At 43.1% G+C, this 27,968-nt stretch overlaps 1 protein-coding gene and 1 long non-coding RNA gene across 3 annotated transcripts in view; one reads left to right on the top strand and one right to left on the bottom strand.

Annotated features, from left to right (window-relative positions):
* LPCAT3 (lysophosphatidylcholine acyltransferase 3) overlaps positions 1-27,968 on the bottom strand; it is a 42,962-nt gene that overhangs the window by 9,318 nt on the left and 5,676 nt on the right. The window lies entirely within an intron of this gene.
* On the top strand, positions 682-26,856 carry LOC129483452 (uncharacterized). Of its 2 annotated transcripts, XR_010121250.1 has the most exons (6): positions 682-1,116; positions 2,562-2,618; positions 2,952-3,127; positions 11,927-12,044; positions 20,937-21,034; positions 25,002-26,856. It is a non-coding gene; the product is annotated as an uncharacterized lncRNA (long non-coding RNA). The 2 variants fall into 2 exon arrangements; XR_010121249.1 differs by having other exon boundaries at positions 682-2,618.

Here is a 27,968-nt window from a genome sequence, read left to right as displayed (position 1 = left end):
GGTGTGGTGGTGGGCGCCTATAGTCCCAGCTACTCGGGTGGCTGAGGCAGGAGAATGGCATGAACCCGGGAGGCGGAGCTTGCAGTGAGCTGAGATGGCGCCACTGCACTCCAGCCTGGGCGACAGAGCGAGATTCCGTCTCAAAAAAACAAAACAAAACAAAAAACAAAAAACTGTACTGACTGGGTGCAGTGGCTCATGCCTGTAAACCAAGGCACTTTGGGAGGCTGAGGTGGGTGGATCACTTGAGATCAGGAGTTTGAGACCATACTGGCCAACATGGTGAAACCCCATCTCTACCAAAAATATAAAAAATTAGCTGGGTGTGGTGGCGGGCACCTGTAATCCCAGCTACTTGGGAGGCTGAGGCAGGAGAATCACTTGAACCTGGGAGGCAGAGTTTGCAGTGAGCTGAGATCGTGCCACTGCACTCCAGCCTGGGCAAGAGAGAGAGACTCTGTCTCAAAACAAACAAACAAACAAAGAAACTGTACTGATGTGTGTCCTAGTTTTCCCACACAACAGCATATCCACCATTTGATCTTCCCGGTGCCAGGATCAACTGGTGTTTTTTTTTTTTGAGATGGAGTTTAGCTGTTTTTACCCAGGCTGGAGCGCAATGGCGCGATCTTGGCGGCTCACTGCAACCTCCGGCCCATAGGTTCAAGCAATTCTCCTGCTTCAGCCTCCCGAGTAGCTGGGATTACAGGTGCCCGCCACCATGCCCAGTGAATTTTTGTATTTTTAGTGGAGACGGTATTTCACCATGTTGGCCAGGCTGGTCTCGAACTCCTGACCTCAGGTGATCCACCTGCCTCGGCCTCCCAAAGTGCTAGGATTACAGGCGTGAGCCACCACGCCCGGCCAACTGGTGTTTTTTTTTTTTATTGCTGTTCCCATAATGGGCTAGGCTCTTAAATTTATAGCTTCATGCAAGTATAGTTGACCCTTGATAAACACAATTTTGAACAGCATAGGTCCCCTTAGACTTCCCTCTGCCTCTGCCACTGCTGAGATGGCAACCCTTTCTCTTTCTCCTTCTCCTTGCCTGCTCAACCTGAAGATCATGAGGAGGAAGACCTTTATGCTGATCCACTTCCACTGAATGAATGAAGGGTAAACATATTTTCTCTTGCTTATGATTTTCTTAATAACATTTTCTTTTCTATAGTTTACTTTATGGTAAGAAATACATATATAATACAAATGACATATAAAATATATGTTAATCAACTTGTTTATGCTATTGGTAAGTCTACTATTAGTAGCTAAGTTTTTGGAGAGTCAAAATTTATATGTGGCTCATGCCTGTAATCTCAGCACTTAGGGAGGCCGAAGCAGGCGGATCACAAGGTCAGGAAATCAAGACCATCCTGGCTAATATGGTGAAATTCCGTCTCTACTAAAATACAAAAAATTAGCTGGGCATGGTGGCATGCAGCTGTAGTCCCAGCTACTCAGGAGGCTGAGGTAAGGGAATCGTCTGAACCCGGGAGGCAGAGGTTGCAGTGAGCAGAGATTGCACTGAGCAGAGAGAGCCACTGCACTTCAGCCTGGTGACAGTGCGAGACTCTGTCTCAAAAAAAAAAAAAAAAAAAAGTTATACGTGTGCGCCAGGTGCGGCAGCTCACACCTGTAATCCCCTACTTTGGGAGGCTTAGGCGGGTGGGTCGCCTGAGGTCAGGAGTTTGAGACAAGCCTGACCAACATGGTGAATCCCATCTCTACCAAAAATACAAAAATTAGTTAGGCATGGTGGCAGGCACCTGTAATCCCAGCTACTTGGGAAGCTGAGGCAGGAGAATTGCTTGAACCCGGGAGGCGGAGGTGGCAGTGAGCTGAGATCACGCCATTGCACTCCAGCTTGGGCAACAAGCAAGATTCTGTCTCAAAAAAAAAAAAAAGTTTTATGAGGATTTTTGACTGTACAAGGGGTGGGATCCCATAGGCCCTGTGCTGTTCAAGGCTCAACTGTAATTAATTCTACAGATATCTTGTGGATTACCGGCTCATGTATTCATTCACCAAGTGTTTAGTAAATGCCTGCTATATGCCAGGTATTCTGTTTATGGAGCACGTAATTGGGGAGGAGGTGGCATGTGATGGTTCATTTTCTAGCTGGCTGAGATGATGGGACATAGTATCACTACTAGCTCCAGGGAGGTGGAGACATCTATGACCCTTTCAGGCAGATGAATGAGCAAGGAAATAGGATCAAGTCTCATACATTTCACATGGGCAGAAATTTGGCAGAGACAGAACACCAGGTTAGCAGCAAATATTGCTAAGAACTAGAGCCAGGAACTAGAAAGTATATAGACTAAAAGTCAATGCCTTCAATCTTTTGCTTTATTTTTACTTTTTTTTAATAATGGGGTATAAATAAATAAAAATATAAAACAGAGTAGATAATTATCTAGAGCACTCATAAATAAGTTCTAGATAGCTAAGTTTCTCTCTTTAAGCATGAAAACCCTTAACCATTTGGAATGCTCGAAATTAAAAAACACCACACATATTACTCTGCCTCTTTAAGTTGAATCTAATTTAACATTTTCTAGGTGTCTGGATCATATGTATTCCAGAGTAAAGTCACGATGGCTTTATGACGTTCTGAGGTATGTGAAATTGTCTGCCTGACTCTAACAAGACCTACACTGTCCTGAGTTCTGAGTTCTTGTGTCCACTTCTTATAGCCTGTCTGTCCCTTTCCTTGCTACTCTGGGATCAACAGTCACCTCTTGAACTTTCGGGGTGCTTGGCAATAGTTCCTTTCCCTACTCCTAATTTACGGCAGGCCTTAGAAACCATAACCTTATTTTAAAGGTGTAAAAAAAAGATTTAAGACAAAAGCAAAGGGCTTGGGTGCTTTCCTTATGGACTTAGTGCATACGCCTGGTAACATCTGTTCTGGCCACTTAGAGGCCTTGTGTGCTATTTCTTGCTTTCAGGTACGTTCCAAACAGGTGAGGTATTGCACACTAGCAAACACATGATAAGAAGGTGGAGGAATTGGGAGAAAAATAAAAAGAATGCAGCAGGCCAGGTTAGCAGGAACGTTAAGACGGTGACAGGAACAGCAAAGCCTGGAAGCAAGCCGCCGTGGAGAAGGAAGAACTGTGCTGGGGTGAGTTGCTGTGACAACCCAGGCTGATTTTGAGTATGTAAACACCAAACCTTGTTCTTGGCTGCCGCTCAGCTCAGCGGGCTTTGGAGCCTGGCTGCCCAGCCACCACTTCAGGGATGTGCTGTTTTTAGGGAGGGTGTGACCCTACAAGATGTTTCTGAGCCTTAATGCTTTTTTGTGGGAGCCAATGTTTAATATGGTGGCTAGAGTTACCTGAAGAATCTATAAAAAATGACCGAAGCCCCTTCTGCTCACCCTCCCACTCATCAGAGTCGGCTTCTGTGGGTCTGAATAGGAAGGACTTCCACTTTTAACAGCATGAGACACGGTTCTGACAGCCCCACTAACATCCGAATGCAGGCTGCAGTGCTCAGTCCTGAGGATAAAATTCTCAGCTTGGAGATTGGGGTTGATGCCTTACCTTTATTAGCACCAGATGGGTTCGTAACAACCCAGAGGTTTGTAAGAACTTGTTGGCCGGGCGCGGTGGCTCACGCCTGTAATCCCAGCACTTTGGGAGGCTGAGGTGGGCGGATCACCTGAGGTCAGGAGTTTGAGACTAGCCTCAACATGGAGAAACCCTGTGTCTACTAAAAAAATACAAAATTAGCTGGGCGTGGTAGTGCATGCCTGTAATCCCAGCTACTCGGGAGGCTGAGGCAGGAGAATTGCTTGAACCTGGGAGGCGGAGGTTGGGGTGAGCCGAGATCACGCCATTGCACTCCAGCCTGGCAACAAGCGCGAAACTCTATCTCAAAAGAAAAAAAAAAAAAGAACTTGTTTGGCAGCACTGTAACTGTTCCTTCTTTTTGATTGTTTGTTTAAAGCAGGGCCTTCAGAAACTTAATAGCAGACGAAGGATGATGACCTTTAGTACACTCCAAACCTGAGGATCTTCTACTAGAATGGGAGCTCTATAAGCCCTAATGCTAGGGACATTCAAAATGCTGTGTGTTTTTTTTTTTTTCTTTTGAGACAGAGTCTCTGTCACCCAGGGTGGAGTGCAGTGGCGCGATCTCGGCTCACTGCAAGCTCCGCCTCCCAGGTTCACGCCATTCTCCTGCCTCAGCCTCTCCGAGTAGCTGGGACTACAGGCGCCCGCCACCACGCCCAGCTAATTTTTTGTATTTTTAGTAGAGACAGGGTTTCACCGTGGTCTCGATCTCCTGACCTCATGATCCGCCCGCCTCAGCCTCCCAAAGTGCTGGGATTACAAGCGTGAGCCACCATGCCTGGCCAATGCTGTGGTCTTTCAAGCAGCTGCTGGGATACATTTAATTTGTACAAGCCCTCTTTAGGGGTTGTAGTCAAGCACAGGGAGCGGACAGAACTGTATTCTTCAGTCTCTGGACTTCACTCAGTTCCAAGTGCTGTTTGTGTCAGGGACCAGTTCTATCACAACCTGCATTGTTAGTGGGAACGTTTTCTTATTTCCTGTGCAATAGTTGTGAGATTACTTATTAATCCTAAAGTTGTGAGGTTTCATCTGAAGAAACAGAAATGGGCTGTTTCCATTAAGTCTGGTAAATTTGGCTAGGAGTGGTGGCTCACGCCTGTAATCCCAGCGCTTTGGGAGGCTGAGACGGGAGAATCACTTGAACCCAGGAGTTTTGAGACCAGCCTGGGCAACATAGCAAGACTCTGTCTCTACAAAAAATAAAAAAAATAGCTGGGTGGGGTGGGTGGTGCGTGCCTGTAGTCCCAGCTACTTGAGGGGCTGAGGCAGGAGGATCACCTGAGTCTGGGGAGATGGAAGCTACAGTGAGCTACGATGATGCCACTGCATTCCAGCCTGGGCAACAAAGTTGGTTTTTTTTGAGACCCTGTCTCAAAAAATAAAAAATAAAAAAAAAAATAAGCTGGGCACGGTGGCTCATGCCTGTAATCCCAGCACTTTGGGAGGCCGAGGCGGGCGGATCACAAGGTCAGAAGATCGAGACCATCCTGGCTAACATGGTGAAACCCCGTCTCTACTAAAAATACAAAAAATTAGCCGGGCGTGGTGGCGGGTGCCTGTAGTCCCAGCTACTCGGGAGGCTGAGGCAGGAGAATGGCGTGAACCCGGGAGGCGGAGCTTGCAGTGAGCCGAGATTGCGCCACTGCACTCCAGCCTGGGCGACACAGTGAGATTCCGCCTCAAAAAATAAAAATAAAAATAAATACAGCACCCCAAACAACTTTTGTTAATGTGGGAACTATATCTCAATGTTTACTGTGTTAGAAAATAAGACTAAAGACCGGGTGTGGTGGCTCACTCCTGTAATCCCAATGCTTTGGGAGGCCAAGGTGGGTGGATCACTTGAGGTCAGGAGTTTGAGACCAGCCTGGACAACATGGTGAAGCCCTGTCTCTACTAAAAAATACAAAAATCAGCGAGACATGGTGGCAGGTGCCTGTGATCCCAGCTACTTGGGAGGCTGAGGCAGGAGAATCGCTTGAACCCAGGAGGCGGGGGTTGTAGTGAGCTGAGATCATGCCACTGTGCTCCAGACTAGGCAACAGAGCGAGACTCCATATCAAAAAAAAAAAAGAAAGAAAGAAAATAAAACTAAAAAAAAGTAAAAGATATGATTAATTCAGTAAAAATATTAACAGTAAAACTACTATACATTAATATAAATAACATACTTTAAATGTAAACCACTATATTTCCCAAAACAATCAAAGAAATAAAGCCATCTAATGAGAAGAATGCCATTGTTTTACATTTTCATAAATTTATGGCCTCTGTCTGACTTAATAGAAGATGGCTGGATTCTCAAATCTGCTTCTGCATTTAATCTGTTGTAATATGTTAGTTTGGTTAAAATATACAAAGAAAATCTGGCTTTACAAAGACAGAGAAAGTATCTGCATTTTCAGATAATTTTGGATATTCTTTAGCACTACATAAAAACTTGACAAGTAGTAGTTTCTTAACAGGAACTTTTGTTATAATAAAACCCATTGGCTTCTCTTGCGCTTTGAATGGATATTTTACCATGCATGACTTTGTAACATCACACATGGGTCACTGCAAAATACCGGTTCACTGTTGTTAGGCAGATCTTCTAAATATTGACATATTTCATTAGAATGCATATCAAAAAATCATATTCCTTAAATTTCACCATTGATTTCAGCAGAAAAGTCTGTATATATCGGCAAGTGGTCAAGCTCATGGGAGTGGATACAAGTTTTCCAAAATTCTAATTTTTACTTGAAAGTGTAAATTTTATCACTGGCTACAAATATTGTCATTTGTTTACCTTGAAGTGACAGGCTCATTTCATACAGTTTCAAAAGACTGTCTGCCAGATGCCTAAGTCTAAAACCATAGTTTGTCCATCATTCTTTCAAGTAAAAATGGTGGTCGGTGAAAAAAGAAGCTGCTAAATCAATATGCAACTTGAATAATCGCCCAAATGCTTTTCCTTGTGACAACCACTGTACTCTACCAGTGTGCAGCACTGGTAGCGGTTTATGCATATTTCCCATTTCTTCAGACAAGGTTAAAAAGATGTACTCAGGATCAGGCATGGTGGGCTACGCCTCCTAGCACTTTGGGAGGCCAAGACAGTGGATCACTTGAGGTCAGGAGTTCCAGACCAGCCTGGCTAACATGGCGAAACCCTGTCTCTACTAAAAATACAAAAATTAGCTGGGTGTGGTGGTGCATACCAGTTAAAAAAAAGATTTATTCAAGGACTGACATTTGATACAATTAACAATATTTAGCCTGGGCAACAGAGTGAAACCCCATCTCTAAAACAAAACAAAACAAAAACAAAAATTAGCCAGGTGTGGTGGTACACACCTGTAGCCTCAGCTACTCAGGAGGCTGAGGTAGGATCATCTGAGCCCAGGAAGTTGAGGCGGCAGTGAGCTGTGATGGCCCCACTGCACTCCAGCTTGGGTGAGACCCTCACTCAAAAAAAAAAACAAAAAAATTTACCACTTCATCAACGATTCTTAAGTGAAAGTGGCTCTGTTTTGATTGTGAGTGCATGGCAGTAAAGAATGCAGCCACCACTGGTACAGTTTGGTGCCACTTTCCTGATTTGTGCTAAGGTGCCAGCGGTTTTACCACCATTTTGCAACATCAGTGCAAGTGTCAACCCAGTGAAAAGACAAATACATCTTAGTAGTATCATGAAAATAATTTTTACCCCAAAGAAAAGAAGTCTCAGGAACTTTTAGGAGTAGTCTGTGGACTGCATGCTGATATGGAATGATTTGTTTTAATCTTTCATCTTCTAATACCCAAATCCAGTAGTCTTTCCTTCCTCCCTGGTTTCCTTGACTGCCCTGCTGTGTTTTCAATCTTTTTGAAACTTCTCTGTCACTGGTTTCATTGGTTTTGAATACAGTTATCTCTTGGTATCCATAAAGGATTGGTTCTAGTACTCCCAGAGGACACCACAGATGCTCAAGTCCCTTATATAATATGGTGTGGTATTGCATGTAACCTATGCACATCTTCACATACACTTTAAATCATCTCTGGATTACTCATAATACCTAATATAATGTAAATGCTATGCAAATAGCTGCTATATAGCATATTGTTTTTTATTTATATTTTTATTATTGTATTATTATTTAGCTTAGAATCCATGAATGTGGTACCCACAAATATGGAGGGCTGACTATACACAGTTTCCTGGATTTTTTCTACTGAGATATAATTTAACATAAAATTCACCCTTCAAAGTGTAAAATGTAATGTTTTTTAGTATATTCAAAAGGTTGTGGCTGGGCACGGTGGCTCATGCCTGTAATCCCAGCACTTTGGGAGCCCGAGGGGGCAGATCACGAGGTCAGGAGATCAAGACCATCCTGGCCAACATGGTGAAACCCTGTCTCTACTAAAATACAAAAAATTAGCCAGGCGTGGTGGTGCCTGCCTGTAGTCCCAGCTACTCAGGAGGCTGAGGCAGGAGAATTGCTTGAACCCAGGAGGCACAGATTGCAGTGAGCTGAGATGGCGCCACTGCACTCCAGCCTGGCAACAGAGCGAGACTCTGTCTCAAAAAGAAAAAAAAAAAAAAAAAAGGTTGTGCAACCATCCCCACTATCTATCTAATTTCAGAATATCTTCATCACCTCAAGTAGAAACCCCATACATGCTGGCAGTCATTTCCCATTCTCTCTTAACTCCCAGAGCCTGGCAACCATTAATCTACTTTATGTCTCTATAGATTTGCCTATTCTAGGTGTTTCATATAAATAGAGTCATGCAATATGTAGATTTTGTGTCTAGCTTATTTCACTTAGCATGTTTTCAAGGTTCATCCATGTTGTAGCATGTATCAGTACTTCATTCCTGTTTATGGCTGAATAATATTCCATTGTATGGATACTCCGCATTTTTTTTTTTTAACATTTAAAAACTTTTTTATAGACAAGGTCTCACCATGTTGCTCAGGCTGATCTTGAATTCCTGAGCTCAAATGATCTGTCCACCTCAGCTTCCCAAAGTGCTAGGATTGCAGGCATAAGCCACCATGCCCAGCCTGGATACTCTGCATATAATCCACCCATTCATCAGCTGACAAACAACTGGCTTGTTTCCACTTTTGGGGCATTATGAAGAATGCTGCTACAAACATTCATGCATTTTGTAGAGACAGGGTCTCACTATGTTGCCTAGGCTGGTCTTGAACTCCTGGCCTCAAATGATCCTCCTGCTTTGGCCTCCCAGAGTGCTGCAATTACAGGTATGAGCCCATGTACAAGTTTTTGTGTGAACATATGTTTTTATGCTTTCAATTCTCTTGGGTATATACCTAGGAATGGATCTCCTGGATCTTTTTTTTTTTTTCCCTTTGGGACAGAGTCTCTCTCTGTTGTCCAGGCTGAAGTGCAGTGGCATCATCTTGGCTCACTGCAACCTCCGCTTCCCAGGTTCAAGTGATTCTCCTGTCTCAGCCTCCCAAGTAGCTGGGATTACAGTTGTGCACCACCATGCCCAGCTAATTTTTGTATTTTCAGTAGAGATGGGGTTTCTCCATGTTGGCCAGGCTAGTCTCCAACTCCTGACCTCAAGTGATCCACCTGCCTTGGCTTCCCAAAGTGCTAGGATTACAGGCATGAGCCACCGGTCTGTTGCCCACACTGGAGTGCAGTGGCATGCTCACGGCTCACTGCAGCCTCAACTTTCTAGGTTTAAGTGATCCTCCCACCTGAGCCTCCCTAGCAGCTGGGACTACAGGTGTGCACAGAACGGGCTAATTTCTTGTAGAGTTGGAGTTTCACCATGTTGCCCAGGCTGGTCTCGAACTCCTGAGCTCAAGCAATCTGCCCGCCTCGGCCTCCCAAAGTGTTGGGATTATAGGCATCAGCCACTGTGCTTGGCCAATGTTCACTCTTACTTTCTGTGCTTACTTCTGGCATGGGTTGGCTGACTACAATTTGAATAGACCCATCTTTCTGTCTCTTTCACCGAAGGCATTTCTTTCTGGCTCCTAGATGTTGCTGACTCTCAGGATCCAGTCTTGGCCCTCCACTATTCTTGCTACACTGCTTCTTTGGAAACTCATCTACTCTCATGTAACTTCATATAATCTTTATGCCAAAGACAGATCCACATCTTTAGTTCTAACTTCTTTTTCAGTTCCACATTTCCTACTTCCTTGCAGGACAGTTTTAATTTGATATTTCATTACCATCTCAAACTCTGTATAACTAAGGCATAAATTTCTCCCTAAGTCAGCCTTCTCTGGGCTTTTTTTTTTTTTTTTTAATTAACAATGGTACCATTCTCCAGGTCACACAACATTCAAAAGTGTGTTTTCCTGCCTGGGCGTGGTGGCTCCACGTCTGTAATCCCAGCACTTTGGGAGGCCAAGGCAGGCGGATCACCAGGTCAAGAGTTCAAGACCAGCCTGACCAACATGGTGAAACCCCATCTCTACTAAAAATACAAAAATTAGCCAGGCGTGGTGATGCATGCCTGTAATCCCAGCTACTCAGGAGGCTGAGGCAGGAGAATCGCTTGAACCCAGGAGGTGGAGGTTGCAGTGAGCCAAGATCGTCTCACTGTACTCCAGCCTGGGCAATAGAGCCAGACTCTGTCTCAAAAAAAAAAAAAAAAGGGTTTCCCTTCTTCATATTGGTTCTCTGTTATCTAGTCATGAAATCCTGTTGATTCCTCCTTTCCAATCTCTCTCACCATCACTGTCACCATGACCATCACCACTCCCTTTTTTCTCTGCTGATTTGCAGTTAAAACCCTCATGGATCTCACCCTTAAATCCTTGCAATGGCCTCCTACCTGATCTCTGCCTGCACCACGTCTTCCCAGCAGTCCTATACCGGGGTAATCTTCCTTCAGCTCCTGCCCAGAAACCATCAATAGCTCCCAGCTGACTACTCAACAGTCAGCAATCCTGTCTGTTCTACCTTCAAAATAAATCCAAAATCTGACCACTTCTCTCCGCCTCTACTGCTTCCCCTGGTCTGAGGTGCCACTATCTCTGGATTATTATTATTAATATATCATTATTATATTCAATGTATTATCATTATATAGTTGCCTCCTGACCGATCTCGCCCTTTCTGGCTTTGCCTCCCTTCAGTCTAGCCTTAATGAAGCATCTAGAGGGTTCTATTCAACTTAAGTCAGCAGGTCACTCCTCTGCTCAAAGCCCTCTCAAGGCCTCCATTCTCACTCAGATCAAAAGCCTGAGTGCAGCCAGCACCTGCAGGTTCTGTCCCTCTGCCCGGGCCCCACTGTCCTCTGACTCATCTCTCAATCTGGCCTCCATCCTTCTGCTCCAGCCCCTTCCTGGAATGTTAAGCAGGCCCAGCCTTGGTGCCTTCACATGATAAGTTCCTTGCCCGGAAGGCTCTTTGCACAGATAAGCTCAAATCCTTCCTACACCTCAGGTGCTTTGTAAAATGTCACCGTAAGTATCAGTGAGGACTTCCCTGTCTTATCTAGAACTGTATACAACACTACCCCTCCCCACCCTGTAACCCTCCCCCATCACATACTTCCTGTTCTTTCCTGCTTTTTCTATTTTTCCTTTCAATACTTACTACCTTTTGACATACCATATATCTTACTTTTCAGTCTTTTAAAGCAGGGATTGTCATCTACTTTAGTCCCTACCGTACCCCAGTGCCTAGTACAGTTCCTGGTACACAAAATTTCTCAAAAAGTATTAGCTGAATGGCCGAAAGAATGAGTGAACAAGTGCTCTGTACTCTAGGCAGTCAATACAATATTTATTAAGCACTCACTATGTGGTTAGCATTGCATTAGGCATTAGGGGGAATATGGTAGAATTTTAAGAGGTGCTTTCTATTCTTAAGGAGCAAAATCAAATAATGATGTTCTATGCTAAGGGCTAACTGTATGGAATAGCCAATGTTGTAGAGGTTAAAGAGAAATCAGTCTCGACCACAGTAGTCGGGAGAAGTAGTTCTTGAACAGAGAAGAGATGACGGCATTCCAAGGGAGGACAATGTAAAGACACAGAAGTAGGAAGGAGCATGGGGCATTCGCTCCAAGAGACTGGGCTAATTTCAAGAGGGGAAAAATATTGTAACACAATGGATGGGAAAGTAAAAAACCAGGCAGAGTCTGAAATTGATAAACGGGAAAAAAAGTCAATAGACTAGGTGTAGGAGAAGGAAAAGGACAAATTAAAGATGTTTATGCCACTGATATAATGGTCTTCAGGTCTTCAAACCTTTTTGGTGGCATAGCTCCTAGAAGAATTTTGAAAAACTATATATCCTCCTTTCACATTTTAAAGTTGCCATCTAAACCTTATGTTTTTATTTCTTTATTTTTTTATTTTCTTGAGACAGTACCTCACTCTGTTGCCCAGGCTGGAGTGCAGCGGCACAATCACAGCTCACTGCAGTTTCAACTTCCTGGGTTCAAGTGATCCTCCTGCCTGAGCCTCCCAAATAGCTAGGACTATAGGTATGTGCCACTATGCCGCCAAAACGACAGCAAATTATGTGTGTGTGTGTGTGTGTGTTTTTCAAGACACAGTCTCACTCTGTTGCCCAGGCTGGAGTGCAGTGGTGCAATCTTGGCTCACTGCAACCTCTGCCTCCCAGGTTGAAGCGATTCTCCTGCCTCAGCCTCCCAAGTAGATGGGATTACAACTATGTGTCACCATGCATGGCTGATTTTCTTTTTTCTTTTTTTTTTGAGATGGAGTTTCGCTCTTGTTGCCCAGGCTGGAGTGCAATGGCGTGATCTTGGCTCACTGTAACCTCTGCCTCCTGGGTTCAAGTGATTCTCCTGCCTCAGCCTCCTGAGTAGCTGGGATTACAGGCATGCGCCACCACGCAGGGCTAATTTTGTATTTTTAGTAGAGACAGGATTTCACCATGTTGGTCGGGCTGGTCTCGAACTCCTGACCTCAGGTGATCCTCCTGCCTTAGCTTCCCAAAGTGCTGGGATTACAGGCGAGAGCCACCGCACCCGGCCACATGGCTGATTTTTGTATTTTTCGTAGAGTAGGGTTTCACCATGTTGGCCAGGCTGGTCTTGAACTCCTGACCTCAAGTGATCCGCCTTCCTCAGCCTCCTAAAGTGCTGGGCATAAGCCACCATCCCTAGTCAGTGTGTGTGTTTTGTGGCAGGGTCCTGCTCTGTGGCAAAGGCTGGAGTGCAATGGCGCAGTCATGGCTCACTGCAGCCTTGATCTCCTGGGCTCAAGTGATCTTCCCACCTCAGACCCCTGAGTAGCTGAGACCACAGGAGTGTGCTACCACGCTCAGATAATTTTTAAATTTTTTGTAGAGATGGCATCTTGCTATATTGCCCAGGCTGGTCTTGAACTCCTGGGCTCAAGCAATCCTCCTGCCTCAGCCTCACAAAGTTTTGGGATTACGGGTGTGAGCTACTGTGTTTGGCTGTGTGTGTGTGCTTTCTAATGCCTATTGAAGGTGTGTTTTAAGTGCTTATGGCAGATGTCTGCCATGCAATCTAAATGGCAAACCAATCAGCTGGATCAGTCTTACTTACAACACACCTAGCCTGTCCCTCAACTTTTCTATTCTTTCACCAAAATGGAAGTTCCTTATGTTAGAGAACTTACAGAGAAAAGGAAGACAAAGAAAAGTAAGAAGGAGAGTTAAGCTCTGCCTGACACTGTCTGCTTAAGTGATGGGTAACTGATTAGGCTCAGTGCTTAGAACTTCATATAATGAGATACAAAATCTCATTACTGACCCACTCGGCCAGCTGGAAGAGCACCTGTAGATCATGGACATTTAGGTGGGGATATAGCCACCTTTGATCCTTTCTGTTCACTAGATTAAGCCTTGTTGCTAGTACGGGCAGGAGCCAACATACCTCCCACACTCCAGCAATCCTGTACACCTTGGGCTGAGTCATATGCTGAACAGTTATTCATGAATACAGACTCTTAGAACTGAAGAATTACCTGCTCCAAACCCTTCATTAGGTAGATAAGAGACTAAGGCCCAAAGGGGATAACTGGCATGCCCAGGGTTAACAGAGCAGAGCTCAAATTAGAATCCACATCACCTGATTTCCATTCTACTATTCTTGCCACATGCCTTGGCACTTAGCAGTGACCTGGGAGTGAATCACTAATAACCAGCTGTGTGCTCTTTTAAAGCTACAGCTCTATTATTCTTTGATGTCCAGATAACAATCTATGCTCCAGCACCTGTTTATAGACATAAGCACACCCATTTTAATGTTTGCTTATCCTCCTATTGAAAAATATTTTAAAAGTTCATTTTAATGCTAAATTTAGGTGTACTTTCTTTGTTAATCTAATTCTTGTGCACTCTGCCCCCTTCAGCAGTTCATTTCTGAAAGTTACCTCCACCTGAATAGCTCAAGCATTGTGACAACTGATACAGGACTCATGGAAACTGGGACAAGTGATCAAAAATGTCTGGGGGAGGAACAATAGAGGGGACATTTTAAAGGCAAGCTATTGGATAGTTGTTACTTGTGAGAAAGAAAGAAAAAGGGTTAGGTTAAGAAATGTTAGTTTTTTACTCTCTCAACCCAGCCAAACAACCTAAACTTGAACTGTCCCAAAGGCCTACCAAAATTCTTTAATTTCTTCACTTAAGCTGAGTGCTCTTAATAAGCAAGACTTCTGAGGTGTAGTGCTAGTGATTAATGTTATACACACCCATTGGCTGACTGGTGAAACCTGCTGCAAAAACTAAAAATTTTTCTATAAAAATGTATAGACAGAAAGAATGTTAAAGCTAAAAGAGGCCTTTGACTCATTTCTTTGTTTTAGTAGAACAGGTGCAACAGATTGAGGCACTTTAAGACATCTAAATGGCTTTACTAGCAAAGATAAAAATCACACTTGCCTGTACTCAGGGCATTTTATCACATTCTAATTCTTTGTAAATTAGTAAACCCCTGGTGCAACTTCTAGCCAGATTATCTGGGCTTTGGAATCAGAATGATCTAGTTTAAAATTTAGCTCTGCAGCTTGGGCAAATTACTTACATTTTTTTTTTTTTTTTTGAGACAGAGTCTCGCTCTGTTCCTCAGGATGGAGTGCAGTGGCGCAGTCTTGGCTCACTGAAACCTCTGCCTCTCTGAAACCTCTGCCTCTCAGGTTCAAGCAATTCTCCTGCCTCAGCCTCCCAAGTAGCTGGGACTACAGGCGTGTACCACCATGCCTGGCTAATTTTTGTATTTTTAGTAGAGACGGGGGTTTCACCATGTTGGTCAGGCTGGTCTTGAACTCCTGACCTCTGGTGATCCGCCCGCCTCAGACTCCCAAAGTGCTGGGATTATAGGCGTGAGTCACCGCGCCTGGCCTACTTACATTCGTTAAACCTCAATTTCTTCATCTGTGAAATCGGGAAAATACCAGCCATCTTGTAGGGCATCTTAAAAGTGAAAATATTTGGCCGGGCACGGTGGCTCATGCCTGTAATCCCAGCACTTTGGGAGGCCGAGACAGGCAGATCACAAGGTCAGGAGATCGAGACCATCCTGGCTAACACGGTGAAGCCCCGTCTCTACTAAAAATACAAAAGCCGGGCATGGTGGTGGGTGCCTGTAGTCCCAGCTACTCGGGAGGCTGAGGCAGGAGAATGGCGTGAACCTGGGAGGCAGAGCTTGCAGTGAGCCGAGATCACGCCACTGCACTCCAGCCTGGGCGACAGAGTGAGACTCAGTCTCAAAAAAAAAAAAAAAACAAGCAAAAATATTTGCAAAAGTAGCATACATGTACTTCCTTCAGGCCACTTAAAATACTTATGCATGTCTAAATATTTTATATAAGCATACCTACACCTAACTTCTTAAAAATTTTTTTTTTTTTTTTTTTTTTTGAGACAGCTGTCGCCCAGGCTGTAGTGCAGTGGCGCGATCTTGGCTCACTGCAAGCTCCGCCTCCCGGGTTCACGCCATTCTCCTGCCTCTCAGCCTCCTGTGTAGCTGGGACTACAGGTGCCCGCCACCACGCCTGGCTAATTTTTTTGTATTTTTAGTATAGACGGGGTTTCACTGTGTTAGCCAGGATGGTCTCGATCTCCTGACCTCGTGATCCGCCCACCTCGGCCTCCCAAAGTGCTGGGATTATAGACATGAGCCACTGCGCCCAGCCGAAAATTGAGTAGTCTTTTTTTTTTTTTTTTTTTTGAGACGGAGTCTTTCTCTGTCCCCCAGGCTGGAGTGCAGTGGCGCGATTTCGGCTCACTGCAAGCTCCGCCTCCCAGGTTCACGCCATTCTCCTGCCTCAGCCTCCCGAGTAGCTGGGACTACAGGCACCCGCCAACACGCCCGGCTAATTTTTTGTATTTTTAGTAGAGACGGGGTTTCACCATGTTAGCCAGAATGGTCTCGAGCTCCTGACCTCGTGATCCGCCCGCCTCGGCCTCCCAAAGTGCTGGGATTACAGGCTTGAGCCACCGCGCCCGGCCTGAGTATTCTTTTAATGGATTTTAAGACATAAAACCTCAGGCTCAGAAATTTGAGCCACCTAGGGGGGGAGAAATTTTGGCCTTTGCCTGCTTCGAACTGACTTAACTAAATTAAATCTATAGAAAGTAAAAAATAAAGGTCTGTAAATGTACCCAGTACTCCCAGGAAGAAGCATATTTGCCATGAAGCTAAAAAAGCTTCAGTTTCACTCCCCTTCCAAGGCTCTGGGGGGTGGGGTGGGGGCGGGAGCTAGCAACGTGCTCACATGGTCATATATTTTTGTAAAACTTATAGAAGATATTTTTGTATTCTTTTTCTTAAAGAAGGTATCCAAGATTGTATAAGCTTCAGATCCCAGAAATCCTAGATTTAAAAAAAATAATCAACCACCACCCCAACAAAATTAGGCATATGCCTGAAAATTCTGCTGCTACTACCAGAATTCTGCGGGTAGGGGCTTCATCCAAGGTGTTCCTAATAATAGGCAGAGTGCCCGGATTAGTTCTGGTGAGGCTTTTGGGAGGGGTTATTTGGCGTGGTGTTGGCGTTGGTAGGATCCTGGCTGTGAGGCTGAGGCAGGCCTGAGGAGAACGGGGGCTGACAGGTAGGCAGAGTTGGCTGGGATGTGAGGTGCAAGGGGTGGTACTTCGGAAACAAACTTTGAAGAGGAGAAGGGGCAGCAAGACTGTGAGTCTGACTTTGTGATACACTGTCATCCCTAGTTTAGTGTGCCTGGTTAAGGAGAATCACGCAGCATGGAACCCCTCTTCCTTTTTCACTAACATTTTTCTGTATAGCGGTTGAAACCCAGTGTTAAGAGACTGCATGACATGGGAAAAAAATGGAGGAGAAAAAGAGCCCATATGAGGCAGGAACAGAATGCAGCCAGAATTAGGGCAGGCAGAGAAAGGAAGGGAGTGAAATGTGGGAGTCGGGGGGAGTTGAGGTAACCTGCATTTTATATGCTAGAGCTCTGTATTTTAGATGCAGGGGCAACTGTTTCGGTCGAGGAGTGGAAAGGACTGTAGAAGCAATCTAGCACAGCTGTTTCTCACTTGGGACAACTGAAGCCCTCAGAGGCACAGAGGGAGGAGTGGGGAGCGGCCAGGCCAGGACAGGACTCAGTCCCCAGTTCCTCTTCTCAGGCTGTCCAATTCCTTCTGATCTTTCTCTCCTGCCCTTTCTGTTACTGTTTCCTCCTGTTATTACCCTTATATACACTTGAAGTTTTATCCCCATTTTTTATGCTTATGAGATTGTACACTTTCTGGTTCTCTCTCAAGTCCAACCAGTATGTGGTAACTCGTCTCTTCCCACTTCATTTGTGGCACTGGTTTGCAGTGGACAAACGGTCTGCGGCTCCTCTTCTAACCTAATCTGGACTGGGTTGCCTAAAGGTTGCCCTGCCACACTGCCAAGTGACTAATTAGCTGTTTTCTCTCCAACCCCTCCAAACACTTATCATGATAATTTCTCTTGTCTTTAGAGTTGCCAAATCTAATCTCTGTAAATACAAATGTGGTGAGACTTTTTCTCAGGAGTTTCAGCAAATGAAACAACACACTTTTTTACCCTGCTAAGATTCTAAAGATAACCATGAGAATACCCCTAATTATCCTTATAAATTTGAATAAGTGTGGTTGTTGGGTTCTCTCACCCTTTTTATATCCCTTCAAAAGAAAATACAAGTTTGAATTCTATAAAAATATTTTTCTGGCCGGGCGCAGTGGCTAACGCCTGTAATCCCAGCACTTTGGGAGGCTGAGGTGGGTGGATCACAAGGTCAGGAGTTCAAGACCAGCCTGGCCAACATGGTGAAACCCCATCTCTACTAAAAAATACAAAAGTTAACTGGGTGTGGTGGCGGGCGCCTGTAATCCCAGCTGCTCAGGAGGCTGAGGCAGGAGAATCACTTGAAACTAGAAGGCAGAGGTTGCAGTGAGCTGAGATCGCACCACTGCACTCCAGCCTGAGCAAAAGAGTGAAATTCCATCTCAAAAAAAGAGAAAAAAATTTCTAATACTTACGGAATGCACTCTCTTATATACCAACATATATATGTAGCATTTTTTTCCCTTCAGAGTATGAAGAAATCAGTAAAAATGGGCAAAGCACAAATGACAAATAATGGATTTTGTTAAGTCCTATGTGTCACTTTAAGAACTTGAAACTGGCTCAGATAAAAACCATTTTATTTGGTTATTAAAATGAGATTTAAAAACTTAAAACAAGATTTTAAGTTATCTTAAAATATCCTACAGAAGATTTTAGAGGCAATGTAGTACAAAAAGCTCTTCCTTTTCTCTGAAGAATTTATTGAGTGCTTTGGGAGTAGGGTGAGTTTTTTTTTTTTTTTTTAAACATATATTTGATTCAATTAAGCAAAAATATTGTTTCATGTCTCACTGAACTGAATACATTCTACTATCCATTGGTTTTCAATGTTCACTTACTTATTTTATTTTAGTAGAGACTGGGTCTCACTGTGTTGTCCAGGTTGGGTTTTCAAATTTTATGTCTAATACAGTGTGCTAAATACAACTGAGTTTCATAAGCCATTTTTCCCACTTCTGTACATGGCACTGGTCTCAACCTGTATCATGCATAAGAATTACCTAGGATGCTTATTAAAAATGCAGATTCCCAATTCCTGAGGGGAGGTCATGCCTTGGCATCTTACTTAGAGAATCAGTGCTATACAGAAAGTATGAGAGACTGGTTCATATCAAAGAATATTGTGAAACTGCACTACATTTGTTAAGATATAGAAAACCCATTTTATGGCTAAAAATCATCATTTTACTACTACTAAGCTTCATTATTAGTAGATGGAGTTTTTTTTAAAGGGTCATTTTTCACAAAGAAAAATTTGTTTTGTCTTTTAACACTTTAGGACTGTTACTTCATAGGTTATCGGGGGCAGAGAACAACAGCGGGCTACTCTCAAACCTGCTCTGGAGTTTCAGACTAGCAGCTGACATTTTTGGGGACCTTTCTTTAAGCTTGACATTGTAAACACTTTATATGTATTAACCCACTTAATCCTCAAAACAACCTTGATGAGTAGATATCTTTATCTTATGGAACAGGAAGCTGAAGCACAGACAGGCTTAGTGACTTACCTAAGGTCACAGTGCTGGAAGGTAGCTGAGCTGGAATTTGAACCCAGACAGCATGTGGGTTCTGAGTGTTTTCATTTTTAACTACTCTGCTATATTACCTCTCTAGTTTTCAGTATTCATATTAGCACCTCAGCCTTCCCCAGATGACGATGAATCCCATACACGTGTATACACACATACATAGGGTCATTCATCAAATCTGAAACTTCAGGTGTTCAATTTGACTTTATAGAACCTTCTACCTCTCCTGGCTGATAGTATCTCTTTCTCATTTCACAAATTAAACTTCCTATAACACTACCTTAAACATGCCACTCCTGCTCAAAATACTCTGGTGGCTTCCTACTATCTGTAAGATGAAAGCCAACTTCTTTAGCTTGCCATTCAAGGCCCTTCACAATCTGTCTTCCCAGTCTTACTGTTTATTCTATCCCTACTGGAGCCCAAAGCATTTTTTTCTTTGATCATGCATAGTCCTTTCTTCTTTTTTTTTTAAGTGTATAATTCAGTGGATTTTAGTATATTCAGTGTTATGCAACCATCTCCACTATCTAATGCCAGAACGTTTTCATCTCCGCTATCTAGTGCCAGAACATTAGAAACCCTGAACCGCATAGCGGCCATTCCCAGTTCACCCTTCCTCTTATCCCCTAGCAACCACCAATCTATTTTCTATCTTTGTGAATTAGCTTATTCTGGGTATTTCATATAAATGGAATCATACAATATGTGGCCATTTGTGTCTGGCTTGTTTCATGTAGCAAGTTTTCAAGGTTATCTGTGTCGCAGCATGTGATCAGGATTTCACTGTTTTCTTATGGCTGAATAACATTCCATTGTATGGATACAATATTTTGTTTATTCATTCAATTTGTCCCAAGTGGTGGACAACTGGGTTGTTTCCACTTTGGGCTATTATAATAAGGCTATGAACATTTGTGTATAAGTTTTTGTGTGAATGTATGCTTTCAGTTCCCTTGGGTATAACCCTAGGAATGGAATTGCTGGGTCATATGGTAGCTGTGAACTTTTTAAGGAACTGACAAACTATTTTCCACAAGTGGCTGCACCATTTTACATTCCCACCAGGAATACATGAGGGTTCCAATTTCTCCATATCTTCACCAACACCTTTTTGTGTGTTTTTGTTTATTGCCATCCTAGTAGGTATGAAGTGATGATATCATTGTGGTTTTGATTTGCATTTCCCTAATGACTAAAGATATTAAACAGCTTTTCACGAGCTTATTGGCCATGTATATGTTGTTTTTAGAGAACTGTCTATTCATATCCATTTTGTAAAGTGGGTTATCTTTTTATTGTTGAGTTCTAAGAGTTCTTTAAACATCTGAATACTAGACTCATGATTTACAAATATTTTCTCCTATTCTGTGGGATAGCTTTTTACTTTCTTGACAGTATCCTTTGGTGCACAAAAGCTTTTAATTTTGATGAAGTCCAATTTATCACTGATCATACCAGCTGGAAATCTACTTTTTTCTATGTCAGCATCTCAATATTACTTGATGATTTGGGGAGAATTTTTGAAAATATAAAAATAATATACATAAAGTTTTGATATACAACAAGAGGGCCAAGACTTGAAGAAATCTGGAGCTTCTGTTGAGACGATGACCTGGGGTCCCAATGATTACTGTTAGGATCTTAATGTACTTAGTGGAAAGGTTGAGAGGCGCTGGCCTACGGCAGGCACTCCTACAGTAAGACTGAACCTAAACTGACATTGGTCAGTTTACTTGGGAAGTTGACCATATGTGTTTTTTGTTTGTTTGTTTTCTCCCAGGCTATAGTACAGTGGCGTGATCTTGGCTCCCTGCAACCTCTGTCTTCCAGGTTCAAGCAGTTCTACTGCCTCAGCCTCCTGAGTAGCTGGGATTACAGGTGTGTGCTACCACGCCCAGTTAGTTTTTGTATTTTTAGTAGAGATGGGGTTTCACCATGTTGCCCAGGGTGGTCTCCAACTCCTGACCTCAAATGATCCGCCCACCTTGGCCTCCCAAAGTGCTGGGATTACAGGCGTGAGCCATGGTGCCTGGCCGACGGTACACATTTTAAAAATAAAGGTATGCTATCTAGGAGTTTCCATGAATAGTCAATGAAGAATTAAAAGTGAAGTCAGATTATCCTTTAGCTAAAGAATGGGGATTTCTAGTAGTATGGTTCAATATTTTTGGTCAGGGCCCCATATGTTTGTACTCCAACTTTAATCAATCTTTTCCACTTCTGACTGAGGGATATGCTGTAGGAACTTTACGGGTACTATTTCAGTTGGTCGCTGCTGGCTTATAAACAGTAGTTGATATTTAGGGACAGTAATCCAGAGTAGTGTCCAAGTCCATCTGAGTTTAGAATTGCTACCACAGCAGAAACTGGAAACCTCGAGAGTTATAAGCCATTTACCACATCTACATGGATGCCACTTCTCCTTAAAGCATATACAAATATACAGAGATCAGAACTTTAACCTTCTGGGATCTAATATCTTCCTAAGATTTGCATACAGAATGTACACATGGATCTTCTATTATAGCAAATTCTTTTTTTTTTTTTTTGAGACGGAGTTTTTGCTCTTGTTGCCTAGGTGGAGTGCAATGGCGCGATCTCGGCTCACTGCAACCTCTGCCTCCCAGGTTCAAGTGATTCTCCTGCCTCAGCCGCCCAGGTTGCTGGGATTACAGGCGCCCGCCACCATGCCCGGCTAATTTTCTGGATTTTTTTTTGTAGAGATGGGGTTTCGCCATGTTGGCCAGGCTGGTCTCAAACTCCTGACCTCAGGTGATCCACCCACCTTGGCCTTCCAAAATGCTGGGATTACAGGTGTAAGCCACCGTGCCTGGCCAGCAAATTCTTAATTGCCTGTAAAATTACCATCTCACTATGTATTATTTTAGGTAGCAGATATGACTGTGTACAGTTTTCTTATAAAAATGCCATAGCAACATGAATACTCAGTACTGACAAGCATCTTTAATTGACAAAAGCTTTTCTTTTTTTTTGAGACGGAGTCTTGCTCGGTCCCCCAGGCTGGAGTGCAATGGTATGATCTCGGATCACTGCAACCTCCCCCTCAGGTTCAAACGATTCTCTTGCCTCAGCCTTCCGAGTAGCTGGGATTACAGGCGTGCACCACCGTGCCTGGCTAATTTTTGTATTTTTAGTAGAGACAGGGTTTCACCACGTTGGTCAGGCCAGTCTCAAATTCCTGACCTCAGGTGATCCACCCACCTCAGCCTCCCAAAGTGCTGGGATTACAGGCATGAGCCACTGTGCCCGGCCATGACAAAAGCTTTTTATTTTTAATTTAATCTTAGCCTATGGTTAAAGTGAAGCATTTAAATAGCCTACTTGATGACTTCATGTGAGCCAAGAACAAAACCTGGGCCTGATAATCTTCTACCTACTCTCTGACAAACTGTCCCTACAATTATCATGCAATGACATTTCTATGAGAAGCCTCTATTACTAACAGTTATTATACACTTGGTTCTTATACAGAATACTTCATTCAAGATGTCCAGAGCTTCATGTATCTCACTATCTTCAAAGCTTCTGCTTGAAAAGGGAGGAACTTACACAATCAGTCCATTTTAAGCCAAAAGGAAATTCTCACCCAGAAATTAATTACTTATCCTTTTTTCAGTGTGTTACTCTCCACACCCCCTTCCTGTTTTGAAAGCAGGGAGAAATAATGATGTATACAATATCTTTTGAACTATACAAATTACAGATAAGCTTTAAAGGTCTCTAGGAAGCTATTACTGTTTTACCATAAGAACTCCAAGCGGGCCCTAAATCTCCTGGTCCTTGACTTTAGCCACTGCTAGGAAAATGTCAATAAACACACACTCCTATCTTAAAAACTCTGTGCTTGAGAAGAAGGATGGTTTGCTTTGATATTAGACTAGCTTTCCCTGGCAGCTGCAACTAGGGCACCTAATTTTTGTTAAAGCTACAAGTCACAATTTATTACTTATATTAAGAAATGTAAGGAGATCAATCAGGAGAATGCTATATTGCTCAAGGTGGTTGATGCAACACAAAAAAGATGGAGCCATTAGTCCAATAACCTTATTTAAAAAACTCCTCCTCTGGGTGTGGTGGCTCATGCCTGTAATCCCAGCACTTTGGGAGGCCGATCACCTGAGGTCAGGAGTTCGAGACTAGCCTGGCCAATGTGGTGAAACCCCGTCTCTACTAAAAAGACAAAAATTAGCCAGGCGTGGTGGTACATGCCTGTAATCCCAGCTACTCTGGAGGCTGAGGCAGGAGAATTGCTTGAACCCCAGAGGCGGGGGTTGCAGTGAGCTGAGATTGTACCTCTGCACTCCAGCCTGGGCAACAAAGTGAGACTCCGTCTCAAAAAAACAAACAAACAAAGAAACAAAAAAAACTCCTCTGTATCTAACCTTCTCATCAAAAGTGTGAAGCAGATGGTGTATGTAATGATCCTGATAATGAACATAATAACAATGTGAACATAATAACAACAACATCTCTTTATTCTTCAAATAACATCCAGAGCAGGAACTCTGGAGTCAGGCAGAACTGAGTGTGACTTTAAGCAAGTTACTCAATTTTTGTAGGCTCAACTTTCCTATCTGTCAGGCCTACAAATGGGAAAAACTAAACCATAAGGAATCTAAGAGTTTTGTTTATTCCAAAGAGTACAGGATACAATGATCTTTCTTTTTTTTTCTGTCACCCAGGCTGGAGTGCAATGGTGCAATCTCGGCTCACTACAACCTCTGCCTCCTGGGTTCCAGTGATTCTCCTGTCTCAGCTTCCCAAGTAGCTGGGATTACAGGCGTGTGCCACCATGCCCAGCTAATTTTTATCTTTTTAATAGAAATGGGTTTCACCATGTTGGCCAGGCTAGTCTCGAACTCCTGACCTCAGGTGATCTGCCTGCCTTGGCCTCCCAAAGTGCTGAGATTACAGGCGTGAACCACCGCACCTGACCAATGACATTTCAAAAAGGTGCTATCAGGACATCAAGTACTACAAAATAGGCACCGGAAGAAATATAATAAATTAGTAATCCTCAAACTCTAGAGTAATAAGTATAACCTGGCTTGCTAAAACAGATTACTGGGCACTATCCTCAGAGTTTCTCAATCAGTAGTTTTGGAGTAGACCAAAGAATTTGCATTTCTAACAGGCTCCCATGAGATACAGACGCTGTTGGTCACAAGACCATACTTTGTGTCTCCTTGGAAAGGGAGAAAATAAATATTTATTGACAGGGAAGGGAAGAACAATGATTTAAGATGGTCTTGGGTCAGGCATGGTTAAATGTTTACATAGTTTATCTTATTTAGTCCTTACAACATCCCAGTGAGCAACAGTTCTCAAACTTTTCCAGACCAAAGGAGAATGAACACATCACAAAACAGTATGCCTAAGCAGTCTTCTAGAAATAGAAAATTCCTTTGATGACTGTATTTAAAAATTCATATAAATTTTGTATTCTGTTTCAAAATACTGCTGCTAGTTATGAATGAAATAGAAATCTAAAAATTATTTATCAGATAAACTGCTTAACTCTTAATTGCAATTCTTTAGTAAAATTGGCCTGTGCGAATATAAAGAAATGGGTGGTTGAAGTTTGGTAATGAGCTTATGGTGAAACAGCTAGTACATATTTATTTGATCCAGCATTTGAACCTAGGCCAGAAGGTCTCTAGAGACAATGCACATATTACTACCTTACTCTGTCATTGACCTCCACCTACATAAAAGGCCTACCATGTTTTTCCCTACTGCTCTTTTATGATCTATTGTTCTAGCTAAAGAGGACTACTTGCTGTTCCTCAGATTTTTCTCAAAATTTTTTTTTCTTTTTCCTTAGATTCAGGGACAGACAGGATCTTACTCTTCCTGATCTCCAGATTACTCTTTGCAGCTGGAAAGCTCCTCCGCTTTCATCTCTACTTGACTAGAATCTTACCATCCCCTTTAAGGCCCAGCTAAAATGCCACTTTCTTTCAGAAGACCACATACCATTATTGATTGACTGATTGATTGACTGACTGACTGACTGAGACACGGCCTCACTCCTGTTGCCCAGGCTGGTGCAGTGGTGCGATCATGGCTCACTGCAGCCTTGACTTCTGGGGCTCTGGTGCATCCTCTCACTTCAGTCTCCTGAGTAGCTGGGACTACAGACACATGCTACCATGCCCAGCTAATGCAAATATCATTTTTAAAAGGCGACTCAACTGGACGCCTCATATGAGCTCCCATGGCTGCCCAGACATGCTTTCATGTCAGTGATTATGTAATTTTTTTTGTAAATTAGCTTATGCAAATAATCTTGTGAACCCTAACTTATACATGCTTCTGCAAAGAAACATGTTTAACAATAAAGTTATATTGGAATTCAAAACATAATGTTTTATGGAATGTAAGACATTGGGGTATAGATAAAAAGTGGCTGGAAAAAATATATATATTTATTTTTAGAGATGAGGTCTCCTTCTGTCATCTAGGTTGGAATGCAGTGGCATCATCATAGCTCACTGCAGTCTCAAATTCCTGGGCTCAAATGATCCTCCCACCTTGGTCTCCTGAGTAGCTGGGACTATAGGTGCATGCCATCATGCCTGGCTAATTAAAAAAAAATTTTATTTATTTATTTTTGAGACAGAATCTTGCTCTGTTGCGCATGCTGGAGTGTAGAGGTATGATCTTGGCTCGATGCAGCCTCAACGTCCTGAGTTGAGCGGAGGACCCCGGGCTCCAGTGATCCTTCCACCTCAGCTTCCCAAGCAGCAGGAAATACAGGCATATGCCACACAGCCCAGTTAATTCTGTTCACTTTTTGTAGAGATGAGGTATCACTATGTTGCCCAGGCTGATCTTGAACTCCTGGACTCAACTGATCCTCTCGCCTTGGCCTCCCAAAGTGCTGGGGTTACAGGCGTGAGCCACCGTGCCTGACCTGGAACATTGTATTTAAAAGAAATTCTTGGCCAGGGGCAATGGCTTACGCCTGTAATCTCAGCATTTTGGGAGGCTGAGGCGGGTGGATTGCTTGAGCTCAGGAGTTCGAGACCATCCTGGGCAACATGGTGAAACCCTGTTTCTACAAAAAATACAAAAAAAAATTAGCCAGGCATGGTGGCTCACGCCTGTAGTTCCAATTACTCAGGAGGCTGAGGCTGGAGAATTGCTTGATCTGGGAAGCAGAGGTTGCAGTGAGCTGAGATTGCACCACTGCACACCAGCCTGAATGACAGAGTAAGACCATGTCTCAAAAAAAAAAAAAAAAAAAAAAAGGAAAAGAAATTCTCAAACAGGAAGGTTTAGATTATGATGAAATTTGTGGCTATGAACTAGAATAAAGTCTAAACATGTAGAAGTAATATACCTAGACTTTTAAAATTGGAAGGGTCCTTGAAAGTCATTTAGGACAATCTCCCTATTTTATAGCAGTAGAATTTTTGGACCCCGCTTTGTATTATGGTCAGAAGTCTCTTTGTTTTGTTAATGCTGCTTAATTTTCATCTAGCTTATCTTTGGTCTCTTTATATTGTGATTCCAGTGCTACCTGAAGAAAGCTTTTTGCACTGAATAATGGATTTTTTTCTGCAGGGCCAGACCTGACTTTGGTCCAAAGGGAACTAAACTGCAGGACCTCCTTTGATTTTAAAGGTCGCTAACTTTAGTGATGCTAATTCTGAACCTCTGAGGAAAGAATTGTTACCCTCAGCTGCAATTTTTGATCAGTCTAACAGCCAAGCCACCATCATGGCCAAGACTAGGGAACACTCACACTAAGCAGGGTGGCCATCTGCTCCATTTGGCCAGCTCTAGCTTTGGACGCTGAGAGTTGGCTCATATGCTGATTGCATCTTGGTTTAACCACCGAGAGTGAAAAGAGAAAAGGACACCAAGGGCATTTATCTTTTCCACCTCCACATGCTCCTCCCAATCTCAGTGGTAAAGAGCAGGAACTCTGGAGTCAGGCAGAACTGAGTGTGACTTTAAGAAAGTTACTCAATCTTTGTAGGGCTGACTTTCCTATCTGTACCAGGAGATCTTAACTATAATTACCTCACGGGTAATTGGCAGGTTTAGGTGGGGAACTGCCTGTTGACCATTTAGGACAATGTCTGGTACACAGAAAATCCTTAATAAATACCAGCTATTACTATTATCAAGGGGTAGCAACATTAACACACCCAATCAACGTGACTAACATCCTCTTCTCTGTATAAGCTTTTCCGTGGCATTTCATTCCCTCCCTGAGTCAGTTATGATACCAATACTGTCTCCTAAAATTCTGTCTTTAGCCTAGCTTCTTTCCTGAGCTCAAGACCAGGCTTCACAACTCCCAAGATACCTGGAAGAGCCCTTGGAACCTAAAGTAAATCCCAAACCAGATCATTTCCTGGCACTGAACAGTATCTGATCCTTGACCTCTGGCATTGGTCAAAGATACCCTTATCTTTCCAGCTACTCAGGCAGGATGGAGTCTTTTTAAAATTACGACTTTATCCTCCAGCTAATAAGCTGCCAAGTCATTCATTCATACATTCACCTATTCAAGTATTTATCGAGCCTTTTCTACAAGCCAAGTACTGTGTTAAACTCTGGGTACACTGTGGTAAACAAAACTTCCATGGTTTCTGCCCTCATCTACAAATATACAATTACAAAGTGTAATATATACTTGGAAGGAAATTCCAGTCAGTATGAGAAAGTGTAACAGGGGACATAATTTAACATGAGAGTCAGGAAAGAACTCAGAGGAAGATGAAAAGGAGTTTGTCAGGTGACTGAAGGGCACTCCAGGCAGCAGGTGAGCGTGTGC

The sequence above is a fragment of the Symphalangus syndactylus genome, chromosome 5 (genome assembly GCF_028878055.3).
Source record: "Symphalangus syndactylus isolate Jambi chromosome 5, NHGRI_mSymSyn1-v2.1_pri, whole genome shotgun sequence".
NCBI classification, from domain to species: domain Eukaryota; kingdom Metazoa; phylum Chordata; class Mammalia; order Primates; family Hylobatidae; genus Symphalangus; species Symphalangus syndactylus.
The sequence above is the reverse complement of the archived record's forward strand: the minus strand, read 5'-3'. Positions and strand labels throughout refer to the sequence as shown.